Source organism: Centrocercus urophasianus, unplaced genomic scaffold, assembly GCF_019232065.1.
Source record: "Centrocercus urophasianus isolate 14NV4802_14NV808 unplaced genomic scaffold, USGS_Curo_1.0 seq_21, whole genome shotgun sequence".
Classification (NCBI taxonomy): Eukaryota; Metazoa; Chordata; class Aves; order Galliformes; family Phasianidae; genus Centrocercus; species Centrocercus urophasianus.
The window spans coordinates 13,749,677-13,763,352 of record NW_024884767.1 but is presented as its reverse complement, the minus strand read 5'-3'; the positions used below and the strand labels follow the sequence as shown (position 1 = coordinate 13,763,352).

Sequence of the window (13,676 nt, the reverse complement as noted above, 5' to 3'; positions counted from 1 at the left end):
TCACCATCTTTGTGGCCCTCCGCTGGACTCTTTCCAAGAGATCCCTGTCTTTTCTGTACTGGGGAGCCCAGAACTGGACGCAGTACTCCAGGTGAGGCCTCACCATGGCAGAGTAGAAAGTACTATTCTTGGCTATCCTTATGAATTAGTCTTCACTGTTAGACGATAAGGCAGTTAAGTCTGTTTATCTGTCTGTTTTGCTATTTGTAAGAAAAAAAAAAAACTGTCTCTCCTGATTCTGGGTCTGAAACACTGTGAGCAAAGCCTCAAGCTTCTAGAAAGCTGCTCTGAAGTCAAAGTAAAAAAAGAAAAGAGCTATAAAACATCACTACAGCTCACATGCTTATTCATATTGATCTAATTTTGAGTCAACAATGACATTTTTTCAAGTCTATGCAGATTGTGTACAAGCAACTTCTATTTGTCCAGATGCTCATAAATTTCACAAGTCACATTATCGCCAAAACATGCCCAGGAGTTCCAAAGGCACAATTGTATTGCAAAACTGGGAACACTTTGTAAAATACTTAGGTGACTTTTTAAGGAACTTTGGTGCACATGAGTGGAATTCGCATTTTCCAGAGCATTGCCCCATTCTTGAACAACTGATGCCTCCTGTTTCACTGTTACCAGCAAAATTGATTCATAAGCCACCCAGCCATCTTAAAAATTATAGTATAATAGTTAAATAGTAAAATTATAGTAAAATACTAAAGCTGGATGATTTGTTAAAGAGAAGCTGAAGTCTGCAAATGAATCTGCAAAAAAGGGGCCTTTTTTCAACACTATTTGTTTTCACAGTGCATTGCTAATTATGCAGCAGAAACTTGTTAGTCATAATTTCTTCCGAGGAAAAAAGGTAAGTGGTGAGTATTTTTCATGCTTTCTCTACAAAATAAAAATGCCTGCAACATATGCTCATCTGTGAATAACTGGGCCCAGAAAAAGAGAATTCCACATCCAGGGGAAAATACAAAATCAGTAGCAAAGCCATTGTTGTTATTAGGAAGAGTTCACTTTCGAATTCTGAAATCTGAGCAGACCATTTCACTCATTTTTATGTGTTAAAACTGCATAAGCAGTTTTGTATATTAAGAAGTATTGAAAGATTGTGTTCATCTGAGAAAAAAAGCCGATTTTATATCAAAAGTTTTCTACAGATTAATTAGCCCTTCTCATGAGTTAATTTCTTTCTTTGTCTAGATCAATATAAATTAAACCATTACATTTCTTTTATGCTGAAGAATTCTCTCCTGAACCTTATAAGGAGGTAAGTGCTTCTGCTGTGAACAGAAGTATTTGTCATACATTTCAAAGCTGTTTAATGCTGTTTTCTTAAAATAATTATTTTATTTAAAAATGTTTTGCATCTCTTAAAGTCTCTGTATTTCATTTGCTGATCTCTGAAGCTTAGCTCGCTTGCTGGCACTTTTCTACTCCCTGGAAAACACTTGAGATATAATTTATTTATTGTAATTTCACAGTTATTTTTGCTTCATTTGTCACTAACTTCCCCTTACACAAGTGCAGAAGTATGTAACAATGAAAAATAATGGGCAGGAAAACACTTAAACAAACATTTCCAAAACTGCAGGAGAGTTATGTCTGACATGTGAGAAAAGAATGAAGATTCAGGTCATTGGGATAGAATGGATTCGTTATTTTCTTCCAAACAGTGTTCTTCTCCTCACAGGGATACCATACTGGAAATGTTACTGGTAACAGAAAGAATTAAGCCACCAGTTCTGTGAATTTACACAGCCTCTTGTTCCAGGAACTCTTGCAAGTAATTCGGAAAGAAGCAACTCTTACTTTGTGAGGCCAATCTTCATTGAATTCTCAAGGAATGATGTAACCGAGGTAGTGTAATAAAAATTATTTGGCAATTTTCAGTTTACTGAAACACATCTTTGTCTAAGTTAGATCTGCTAGATTTTGTCCTGAAGTGTCTACAAGTGATGCTCACTTACTTTATGAAAACTTAAATCTCTCAGGTCTAAGAGGAAGAAAAGTGCCATGACGCTGAGTGATAAGAAGCAAGACTGCATTAGCAGTCCCTGTTTGTGTATTTTGGTGCAAGAGTCGAGTCACTCACTTTAATGATTTGTAGCACATACATAGCCCTTGGGCAACTGAAGGTTTCCTGCTTGCAGCTAGTGCAGGGGACAACTGGAAAGCACGTAGAATGACTTCCTGTTTGTACTCACCTCCTCTGCCACTTCTTATCAATAGAAAGTCAAGCAGTGTGCCTTAAAACTGCTTAACGTCATCTGTTCAGCTGAAAAGAAACAGAAGTGTTCCATCAAAATTATTTGAAACATATTTGAAAATTGTTTTAGAATGACTATTTCACAATTTTTAGTCTTTTATTTCAACCCATAAAACAAAACCTCCTTTTTTAAAATGAGTTTCAGTATGTCATCACATCAAATTATGAAATAGTATCAACTGTTGAACTAATACTCATAGATGTATCTCTTGCAATATCAGCAGTGCTTGGATCCTGTTAACTGTCAGAAATGGTTCTCCACAAGAATTTGTTGCCAACCATGCTGTCCTGACTGACCAGAGACTTCCAATTTATTGCAAATATGGAGTACTAGACAAAATTGTATATGGATGAGTAAGAAGTTTAAGCCCAAGATGAATCAGCCTTTTAATATTTTTAAACAATACATAAAGTAAAATACAAGCTATATTGTTAACTTGCGATTGTACCACTGTTTTGTACATAGTTCCCCCTTTCCATAAAAGTCTTTTTAATCTGAAATTTGGGTCCAAGTTCAACACAATATCCACTAGACACTCGGAGATTTACAGCACTGATTCCACTGGGAACACTGCATATATCCTGTTGTGGAGCTGAGTGGTAGTACTGAGCACTGGAATGGTTAAGGATGAGCTGAGGATGTCTTGCGGTAAAGGCTGCCTAAATATGTTTGAATTATTAGTGGGTTAGCACAAAAAGGAGGAGAAGCTACTTAAGCATTTCTTACCCTGTTCAAATTATTTATCAAGTTCAGCCAAAGTTGAATGTTATGTTCAATGCACTTCAAGTTTTATAGGTGGTATGGGGATAGATACATGAATGGCTGTGTTACTTTTGCTTGTATTCAGCAGTTGCTAGCCTTCTTTTGCTCATTATCAAAAGTTGGTCCCTAGGGGTCTCAACTATTTGGGACACATACATTTAGCAACACCCTTATGTTAATATGGCTCTCCTGAGGTTGCAGCTGGGACACAGAGTTTCTGTAGCTGCTTGTGATTAGATTAAGATTTTTCTCTTGCCAGCTTTAACTTCTGATGTCACTGTAGACACACAGAGCCTGTTTTTAATTCTTTTGCCCACTTACATTCTGGAGACATCTCAAGAGGAAGATAGTTTCTTGACTTTTTCTTTTTGATTATTTCTGCTTCCATTGATAGGTATTTACTGTAAAGAATCTTAAACTGCTGTTCTTCTTGAAGAAATGACAGGATTATATTCACATCTACTGTCACTTGTCTTGCCATTTTTTGTGAAAAAGGAAAGCATGTTCACTAGTAAGTTCAGTAGTATTTGCATTGAGATTCCAACTGATTTGTTCTTATAACGGCTACTTACCTTGCTTCAGTTCAAATCTGAACTGCTAGTGTAAACTGACTAAATACAAATGAGTTTTGAATCAATTTATTTTAGCTGAGGTAAGGAGAAGGCATACTGGAAGAGCATCTCTGCCACTTTGAGGGAGTGTACATTAGGGGACTGTAGTCTCCAGCACTGAGATGGCTAGATTTCAAAACAGACATTCAGTGTCTGTGAGTGTTGTAAGCCTATAGAGACACAATTAGGTGTCGTAAAATCCTGTGCTTTCAAAGAGAGTCTTCTGCTAATGTTGAGCATTTACTTGACATGTCTAGATATGATTTTCCTGTGTCCACCAGGAATAGTTGTAGAGCTGTGCAGTCTTTCAAAATTCTGGTATTTCTTGTTGCTGAAAGTGGTACTTTATTTCACATTTACCATGCGACAGGAAGCTGTCACACTGTCCTCAGATTTCTTTTGCAGTGTTCATTACAGTGGCCCCAAAACAGGCACATCTGCTATGTTGTGACTGCTTAATGCAGCCTGTTTTTTGTCTGCATTGTTTGGGTACACCTTTACATCTGTGAAGACATGCAGAAACTGTGGCTATTGAGTGAAGAATCACTGAGTGCTTCCTCAGGTGGTGAGTTGTACACTCTGACAAAGGACAGGCAGGAGAGGTATAAGGCTATAAAGAAGTTCTGTTAATAAGTGAATTGGTGAAGCTCCACACCTACGAAAGAAAAAAAAATCTGCCATTAATTTATTTGAATGTATTTATTGCTTGCAACAATTTTTTATAGGTGAAAAGTAGCTTCATTCTGCTTAGTGCTCTCCTTGTTAAGATCCCTCAAAAATTGTTTCATTCACATTATTCTTATTGTATTTTTTTCTGGAAAGATCTGAAGAAGTTCTGTGAGGTTTTTACTTCTGTCATAAAGGGCTACCAGAACATTGCATGTGAAATGTGAAGGAAATTTACTACATATCTGTAACATTTGTTTTATTACATTTGCAAATTTACACTTGCTGGAAGAACAAGCAATTTAGACATTGCTATTTCTGCAGTGTCCCTGGATTCCAAGGCCATGACTATGGGGATAGCAGAGACGTTATCAACCTCCAACAACAATCTGAAATAATGTTTAACAATTAAATACATAAATAATGAGGCAACAGCTTTTTGTCTTCTCTCACTATAAACTTTAGAGCTGGTTAGATTGTCTGTCGTTTGACAACCAGACTTTTATTTACTAATTAACTAAGTACAGTGCTGTGGTCGTATCTTCCTTCTATCCTTGAAACTCAGCTCAGAGAGAAGAAAAACACTGAACTGGCCACATGAAAACACATGAGCTGTTTTGTTAAAAACAGCTGTTTCCTCCAAGCAAATGAATCAGAGATGGTTATACAATTTCTTTTCTACCATCCTTTCACGTTCTTTTTCTAGCGCTCAGGACAGGTACTGAGCTTGTTATGGTGCCCCAGAACTGCTCTTCCTAGCATGCTGCATGGAGAGCAATCCGAAATACTGCAGACATACTCAAAAACTGGATCAGGCCCTTCGGCTGCTGCATTTGTGTGCATAAACAACTGAAAGAAGTCTGAGCTGCTCACCTCTTCTCCTCCTTTCTATTTTACCACCCAGCTGTTAGCATTCATGCAGACAGATTTACAGATGTGGAGCTGGTCTTTTCATTGAATAAAACATGTCATGGCTTAGTAATAGGTAATACTTAGCAGTTAGGAAATTTGATCAAAATTCCTTTTTCCCTCTCTCTCTTCTTCTCTGTCTTTAACTTTATAATAGACACATTTGGAGAGAACTATGAAATAATTGCTCAGAATCTGTTTGTTCTTTAGGTTTAGTATAGAAGAAAGTAAAGTGTAAGTGTAAAGCATATATGCAATTTTTTTAAATAATTTGCACATGTATATTCTTCATTATGTTGATATTTCCTATGTGCACTAGTGGCACTAGACTGAGTGCTGATTGGCATTCAGTTATACAGCTAGTATCTAACCATTCAGGAATAATTAACAATAATCTTATTCTTACCTATTTTTCTATTTCCTGCCATTGAAAATAGTCATTAGGAATAGTATTCAATCACTGAACTTGTATAGTATGTTTTTCTTTGAAGAAGTGATGATTTTAAAAATCCACTGCAAAAATAATTGGTTTTGTTTTATTATTTATTACATTTATTTATTTATTTACTTTAAGTATTTTTTTTCTGTCTGCAATACTGTTGCACATTCAGTCAGCATATGGCTGAACAGCACTGTGAGGAAGGACCCTGACACAGCAAAGGCACCTTCAAGGTTTTGGGAACTCAGAAGATTCAGGGACGGCTCTGTAACAGATTAAAAGACAAGCCTTGAGTATATAATAGTGTTATCAGTTCATTTGTTTCTATTTGTCAATGTTGAGGTATCTGTTTGTTTTTCCCAAAACTCTAACTACCGAACACTTGTGATTGAATGAAAATCCAAACAAAGAAAGTAATTGTATAACCATTATCATGTCACCATCTCTCCCAGTCTACACCTGAAACTCCTGAGATTCATTCCTAGATATGAAACTGTACAAAGTATAAAAATAATGGATTTTTAAAATCTATTTTATGTAATAGTTAAGAGTAACATTAAATATATTGAAGATAACATCTTTAGATCTGTCTTAAAGAAGTCTTTGATTTTAAATGTGTTACAGCATCGAAGAAAAATATTTGTCTTACACAGACGTGGTTAATCCTGTTGATGACATTGAAAGAATCAAGGATACAAATCAGTTAAGGATGTAAATGAGATTGTGTATGTCTGTACTGTCAGTTCAGATTTTTAAAATTTGCAGAAGTGTAAATGAACAAGAATCCATCCTGAAGATACTTTTTTTGTGTCCTAAGATGCCTGAATACCTTAAAAAATTCAGTTCAGTTGGTTTATTTATCAGATTTAATCAATTCTTTTCAAGTTGTCATAAATACGAAATAAAATTGATTTTTTATAAATAGTTTTATTCGAGTTTGTGGAAATTTCAAAGGAATATATTTCTATTTGTTATGATTTGTCTTTGTTCACCTTTTATTCAGTGTCAGTTTTAATTTATGTTCCTTTGTGGTTCTTTATCAGAACAGAACGTCTCTTTAAGGTTTACGAATTGTCAACCTGGGATCTACAGAACAAGTCTTAAGAGTGAAAAAGGAAAAAAAAAAGGCAAAATGTAGTCTAAGTTTTGCTTCTGTACTACTTTTTTGGTGAAAAAAAAAAGCAAAACAAAAAAAACCAAACAAACAACAACTGCAAAAACAACAACCAAGCATGCAACAAAGATCTTTGCCAAGGGCAGAATGATTGATTGATTGAGGTTATTGAGTGTTAAATTACTGTATTACTTGACTTAATTGCCATATCGTGCAGTCAGTCTTGGGTATACTGTGGGAGTGAGATTCTCAGTCTTATGGTCTGCTGGTTATTTTTTGATAGTTTTTTCCTTCCTCTTTTTTTTTATTCATTTATGCCTGGGGACATAATTAGCTTCATTATATCCTGTTGTCTCCTTATGTCCAAGAACAAAAACATTTCAGAAGTTAACATTATACTCCTTTGCTCAGAGAATATCTTCTTGCAAAGGAGCTAAGGAAAAAAATAGCCCATCTTCAGTGACTTACCTCAAAATGTTGATTTGCAAAGCCATGAATCACTGTTACAAATATTAATATCATTGTTTAATGAAGTACTAGATAAGCATTGGTAATCAAAGACACTGTGTGTTTCTGTTTTTGTGCTGAAAAATACCGTTTGCATCGGAGACTGTCATAGATGCATGCCAGCCTTCCAATAACTGGGTGTTTATGTACAGATCAAGAGGTGACATCTTCAGGGTCTAAAGTATCCTCCTTCCTCCCCTTTGTCTCTCCAAAAATGGTTAGCTAACCTCCATTTTCCTCATGGGTCCTGGGTGTGGTGAGAGGGAAAAGGAGAAATGGAGATTACCCTGAACACTCCTGGGGTACCTGGGGACTTCAACCTTTTCTCGGTGAAAAGTAAGGAACTACAGGACCAGGTGACTGTCACTACAAAAGCAGCTGTGTATTCATTCAGTTCTACTTGCTTTATTTCATCTTAGTCATTTGTAAGCTTCCTAGCACCTGGTGGATACATAACTTGTCAGTTATCTCTGCAGTCAGAGCAGAGGTAAACCACACTTCATTACAGTTTCTAGCAGATGTTGGGGCCATTGGAAGTTCGAGGGTGGGGAGAAGGGGGCTGTAGTGTGCAATAACTGCATGCACTATGTTAGTAGGACCCCATTAAGCTTAGAGAAGAACTTCTACAGTTACAGGCTTCTATGTGCAAAGCTGCACAGCTATCCAGGGGAGCTGTCTTTCTTTCATTCCTTCCTTGATCACAGAATCACAGAATAGCTGAGGTTGGAAGGAGAAGGATAGGTGAGGAACGCATCCAGACTGCTTGTGAAAATCTCCAAGTAGGAGATGGCACAACTGCTCAGGGTGACATCCAGCAGTGCTCAGTCGCTCACACAGCACAAAAATGCTCCTGATGTTCAGAGAGAATCTCTTATGTTTTGATTTGAAGAGGTCCACTATTACCATCAGTTCTTAGCTGGTGCCTGAAGAGTCAGTGAGCTGGTGGCAACTTGAAGGTACATGCAAATAGAGAACTTACTATCTAGAAAAGGATTGAACTACTACTTCTTAAAAGTCTTAAGTGTAGACCTTATACACTCTGGAACATCTAAGAAATGCCTCTTATGACGGGGATCTGAAGTTCCAAACAAATACAAAAAGAAAAACACCTGGAATGGAAGTAAAAGGCCCAGCACCTTTTATTTTTCCTCCTGTCTTCCTTTCTGTCTTTGCATGTCCTCCTTTCTCTCTGTCTCTGTCCTTCTCTGTAGAGAAACAAATGACGTGATTGAGAAACTCAAGTAAGCAGAACTTCAGAAAGATTTTAGTTCCAGAGTTGTGAGAAGATTTAGCAAAGAGGGTATGATATTTTTGTTATGATTTTGCCCCGTTAGCATCATGTAATGCTGTGGAATCTGCTATAAAACAACATTATAACCCATAAGATAAATATTTTTTAGTTCTGTAAGCAATATTGTGAATGAGAACATGTGGCTGAAACAAATGATGATAAAACTCTTGTTTCACCAGGTCATATATCAGCATGAAATATGTGTTCTGTCATTTATAACAATAAAAGGATTTATCATTAAAGAGTTGTTTATTCACACATGTTACAATTTTATATAAAAATCACAAAAATTTGGCTTAAAAGAGCAAATAACACTTGCAAACATTGCGCAGCTGTTAATGTCAGTTTATCATTGTGATTTGGTTTTCTTCATTTACATGGCAGCTGGAGGCTTACTCTCCATGGACTTTGCAGAGGCCAACAAAAGTCTTTCTTGTGATTTCAAAGGTTCTGTTTCTCCCTGTAAGAAGAAGTCTTTCAGGACATAGTTCAATTTGCTAATGTCAGACTATTTTGATAGGGCCTGGAGATGATGGCTGAAGGATCTGAACGCACAAATAATCTTTTCCTCTCTGTTTCCTGTTCGGTAAGAACATAGAAAGAAATCAAAGGATTTTATATTTAAATACCTATCTCTGTGGTTTGTGCTGTTGCCAGAACTTTGTTTATTTTCTGACAACCACATGGCATTGAGTCTGTGGGCAAAGGATGGGGTTTTGCCTTTCTCAGTGGGAGAAAAGGAATAGAATGTGAAAAGCTATCTGTAAAGAATAGTCATGAATAAGTTGATAGGCTATGGGTTACAATTAGAGACTGAGGCAGGAGAGAGGACCTTGTGATTGGTGTCTACTACAGGCCACCTGATCAAGCAAAGCCCGTTGATGAAGCCTTGTACCTCCAGCTACAAGGAGGCGTTGTGATTGCAAGCACTCTTCCTGCTGGGAGACTTCAACCACCCAGAAATCTCCTGGAAAAGTAGTAGAGTGAGCTTTAAGCAATCCAGGAGGTTCCTGCAATGCATTGATAATAACTTCCTGATTCAGGTAATAGATGGCCCCACCAGAGGGGAAGCAATACTGGATTTGTTGCTCACCAATGAAAATAAATTGACTAGTGATATCAGGATTGGAGGCTGCCTGAGCTGCAGTGACCATGCTATGGTTGAGTTCATGCTCCAGATGTGTATGGGAACTGTTGAATCACAGCCTGAACCCCTGATCACCTGGGGCAAGCAATGAGTCAGCCACAGGAGCACAGGTGAAGGCAATTCAGCTGTGTGGCCAGAAGGGGTGGTCCCCTTATAAGGGGGCTTCCCCATATAAGGGCTGACTGCCACTGGAGAAGGATCTTTCTCTGGCAATTGCTTCTCTTGGAGTTTTTCCTGCAAGCTTAGGATATGGGTAAGCTTTTGCATTCATTTCTGATTATTCCTTTCCAGTGTGCTAGTATTTTCATCTATATGCTCTCTAAAAACCAGCCTGACTTCTCTGTATACTTGTCAAACATACATCTGTATGCTTGTCGATTACACAAGAGGGATATGAGATAGGCGAAGAGTAAAATTAGGATTCTAAATTTTAGGAAAGCTGTCTTCTAGCTCTTCAGGGAGTTAGTGAATAAAGTGTCCTGGGAAACTGCCCTTGTGGTCAGTGGTGCACAGCAGAACTGGCAGATCTTTAAAGAGGTTTTTCTCAGGTCTTTATCCACAAGTGTAACAAGTCAGGAAAAAAGTCAAGAGACCAGCGTGGCTGAACTGGGATCTGCTCGTCAAACTTCAGAGCAAGAAGACAATGCACAAGCATTAGAAAACATGGGATAGATAAGCAGATGTTGAGGTGAATTTGGAACTGGCTGACTGACCAGCTTGGAGCTTGTCATCACAGGCAGCACTTGGAGCTTGGAGAGTTGTCTCTGGCAGCAAAGAGTCTGGTTGGAGTAATTAGCTATGCTTCCCAGGGGGCAGCACTAGCTCTGATCTTGTTCAATAACTTTGTCAGCAATCTGGATGAAGGGATAGAGTCAACCCAGGTTTGCCGATGATACAAAGCTGGGTTGCCATTCAATAAGACTTAGACAAACTGGAGAGTTGGGCAAGCAGGAACATGATGAGGTTTAAGAAGAGCAAGTGTAGAGTGTTGCACCTGGGGAGTAACAACTGCATGCATCAGTACAGGTTAGGGGATGACCTGCTGGAGAGCAGCTTTGCAGAGAAGGACCTGGGGGTCCTGGTGGACAAGAGGTTGGCCATGAGCCAGAGGTGTGCACTTGTGGCCAAGTTGTATCCTGGGGTTCATTAAAAAGAGCGTAGCTGGCAGATTGAAGGAAGTTATCTTCCCTCTCTACTCTGTCCTAGTGAGGTCACGTTTAGACTACTGTGTGCAGGCCTGGGATCCCTAGTTCAAAAAGACAGGTATCTCCTAGAAGGAGTCCACTGGAAGGCCACAAAGATGATGAAGGGCCTGGAACATATCATATATATGTGAGGATAGGCTGAGTAACCTAGGTCTGTTCAGCCTGGAGAAAAGAAGAACTGAGGGGGGATTTGATAAATGTTTATAAATATCTAAAGGAAAGTGGGAGGCAAATGGGTGAGGCCAGGCTCTTTTTGGTGATGTGCAGCAATAGGAAAAGGAGTAATGGCCTAAAACTTGAACAAAAGATGTTCTGTACTAGCATGTGGAAGAACATCTTTACAATGAGGATGACAAAATATTGAAACTGGTTGCCCAGAGGTGTTATGGAATCTCCTGCTGTGGAAATAATCAAGACCCATCTGAACACCTACCTGTGCAATGTATTGTAGGGTACCTGCTTTAGCGGGGAGGTTGAACTTGTTCTCTTGAGACCAAATCCAATCCTTGCAAATCTGATATTTCTGAGGTCATGGTTTTATTCTCCCAGTGTCTCTGATAAGAATTAATTAATGTGCTTGTGTGTATATGCAAAGTAATATCAGAAGTTACCTTCAATGAGAGAGACTTTAAGGTTTTTCTTATGAAGTAGTACTCTAATTACATATTTTTCCTCCTCACTTTTAGGAATGCCAAGCTATGCTATCTTCTTTTTCTTATTTTCCTTTGAGGCTAGAAGAAGTGGAGTGAGATGTTTCACAATTTTGATTTTTCCACACAGAAGAAAATGTGTGCAACCTATTATTTCAATTGAGAAAAGAGTGAATTTCTCACTTAGATATTAAGTAAGGATTGTTTTTCCATTATAGGAATTCTGGAGCTGGTAGGGTCAGTTGTTTGGATGAAAATAAGGGTTACATGTCTTTGAAAACTCACACGGATTATGTGTTAGACCAGATGAATTATTTTGAGAAGCATTCTTGTATAGACTGGCTAGTATGTCCTCAGAAAAAAAGCAACCGGAAGGGAGGAAGAAGAAACTTCTCTCACTTGTAATGTTTGATCATTTACTACTTAACGTTCTCTCTGTCTTCTCGACCTCTGCTCTTTCTGTCTACCAAGAACCAAACTCTTACATGTTACAATAACTTACGACATTTTCCATCTTGTCTATTTTGTTCTGTTTTTCTTGAGTTCAATTGCAAGAGCTGGAAATAGTTTTAAAGATAACCTTGGTATAAAAAGTGCTATAAGAAATATCTTTCTAAGGAATTACACACATACATTTCAGTCTGTATTATTCAAAACACTCTCATCAGCACATACAATTTTTATTTGTGCCGCCCATGAATTTTTGAAGTGATTTGGCTCACTTGCTTGACTGTTAATGAGTGAATTAACGTAGTAGTGACTTCATTCTTCAGTAAACACTGAGATTCTATGCTATGGAACAGCATAATTGTCTTAAAGTCAATATTTGAGACTTCTTATATATATATATATAATAATAAAAAATATATATATATATAAATAAAGATTAAAATATCAAAAGCAGCTAGCTTTCCAAGCTACATTTAATATTTGTGTAATAGTTACTGGATCTCCAGGGAATTAAAGAACAGGCATGTTATTTTTATGTATCAGAAGGAAAATAGACCTAAAATATTAATGTCCTTCAGCCTCCAGGAGTATAGAACAAAAACTTGATTTGTTAGCTCTAATGCATACCTTTTAAAAGCATTGTTAAATAATTTAAACTCAATTTCTATTCCAGTATTAAGAATGTGAGAAAGCATGCTTATCTCTTGCTGTGACTGTTAGTCTTTTAAAAAAAAAAAATCATCTATTTTTCTACTTGAGAAAGCTTTTATGAGGACAAACATAATTTTTGTTCCAGGATTACTTTTATTCCAAGTACGTGATTACAGTGATGTAAAGCGCATAGAAATACATTACTTGGATTAACAATTAAAGATCCTTTGTAATGATACACGTATAATATATTTCCATTCTCCAAATTTTTAAAATTTTTGCATGTGTTATTCAGTGTTTCTTCAGTAAATCTGTGAAGAGAACAATCAGTTTCTTTGCTGAACACCATTTCATCTGGAAATGTTAGACGTTTTTGAACATTGCTTTTGCCTGCTTTAACAGATGGCTCTAAAAATACTTGGAGTATATTTAAGGGGTTCTTCAAAGCCTTTACAAATACTGCATTTTTCTGGCCAAAGAAAAATCATTTACTATTTTAAAAATATGTACATACTAACATTCATGACAATGATTAATCCAGTTTACATAAGAGACTTTGTGTAACTACAGAAGATCAGTCATGTTTATCAATCTTGTGCTAATAGCATTCCTTACTACTCAAGATCTTTTATGTTCCTGTCTTGAAGTCTTTATTCTGATAAACTTTTCGTTGAAGCTGTTTGTATTTATGAGTAAAAGGCTAGCAACGAAACAGAAGAAATCTCGTTTTGTCTCCTTTTTTTTTATTTTTATTTTTATTACAAATTTCTACTCAGGCTTACTTCTTGAAACTCTGAATTGCAAAAATGTTGAAAAATGTTGCGTTTTTTTTTTTTTTTGAGGGAAAATGTGTTTCATAAACAGCAGAATAAAAGTTGTTAAACACCACTGTGTTATGAAATCAGTTATTTCACATTATGTACATGTGTTAACATAACGTATAATATTCTGGATTTACAGTCTGTCAGATGTCTATATGCTCTGCAACATCCAAGTCCTGTAAG

At 37.0% G+C, this 13,676-nt stretch overlaps 1 long non-coding RNA gene across 2 annotated transcripts; it reads left to right on the top strand.

Moving 5' to 3' along the window:
- The first annotated feature begins 724 nt into the window (after positions 1 to 724).
- On the top strand, positions 725 to 5,701 carry LOC122162551. Of its 2 annotated transcripts, none has more exons than XR_006169583.1 (3): positions 725 to 1,270; positions 1,775 to 1,860; positions 2,491 to 5,701. It is a non-coding gene; the product is annotated as an uncharacterized LOC122162551 (long non-coding RNA). The 2 variants fall into 2 exon arrangements; XR_006169582.1 differs by having other exon boundaries at positions 1,694 to 1,860.
- The last annotated feature ends 7,975 nt before the right edge of the window (positions 5,702 to 13,676 follow it).